Raw genomic sequence first — 1,108 nt, 5'->3', positions numbered from 1 at the left:
TTGCCTGTGCCTGCTTGCTGAAATGTGATCTAAACCATTGTGTGTGATTTTAAGGTGGCAACTTGATCAATGAACAGTGAACAATGGGTTGTCCGTGCTGCAAACCCCCGATCTGTATAGGATATTGCAGGACAAAGCAGGACCTAGTGAGTATGCTAAACAGGCTTGGTGAAGGTGCAAAACTTTGATAAAATGTAAAATAGGCCATCTGATTACTTGAAGGCATAGACATCCTATCTCCACAGAATTTGCAGCATACAGTTCCAAAGTTTCACTCAGTAGAGGAGGAGGAGGAGTCATCAGTATAGTTTTAATATATAAGCAAGGAAAAATAAAGGTATGGAAAGTAACTAAAGGAAACTAAAGTTCTGAAAAGTAACTAAAGGAAACTAAGGTTATGAAATGTAACTAAAGCTTATAAAGTAACTAGAGCCTATAAGATTCAAATCTTACACAACAACAAGCCCTGGTTTACAGCAAGACTCAAGCAGCATTGTCGTGCCAAAGAGGATGCTTACAGAAGTGGGGACAGGACTCTGTACATCCAGGCAAGGAACTGAAAGGACCAGTTCTTGCTACCATGCTATCTCTGAGAGACGAGGCAGTCCAAGTAACTTCAAAACAGTGCTGATTTATTCAAAGGATCACAGGTAAAAATAACATTACACACTCAGATATCTTGCACCTCCAACATGCTCGCAGGCAGTTGTAAGATGAAAGACCCCGAGCCATAACAGGCCTATACATTATATCCCCTCGGTTGGGCTAGCCCCATACTACACAGAAACGTCAACCGAGACGTCTCTCTCACCAGCTTTGCAGCTGGCTCTAGCAATAGTCAAAACATGAAGCAAATCAACGTGTGAATGTGTATGTCTGTTGGTTAAGTGCTGTGTAGCTAAAAACATTCTCACGACCTCTAATACATGTCGTGACTCGAACATAGGAACATTATGGCTAAGTCTACAGTTTTACACATCATAATAATAATATTAAACACCCTGTCTGCTGACAGTCATCAACTCTGCTTTCTGGTGTCCTTGACCAGATGTACCCTGCAGAAACTCATATGCAGGCCTAAGCATTTAACAGTCTAACTAGACATCCT

This window comes from Monopterus albus, unplaced genomic scaffold (genome assembly GCF_001952655.1).
Source record: "Monopterus albus unplaced genomic scaffold, M_albus_1.0 scaffold618.1, whole genome shotgun sequence".
Lineage (NCBI taxonomy): Eukaryota > Metazoa > Chordata > Actinopteri > Synbranchiformes > Synbranchidae > Monopterus > Monopterus albus.
Note: the sequence above shows the minus strand (reverse complement) of the source record.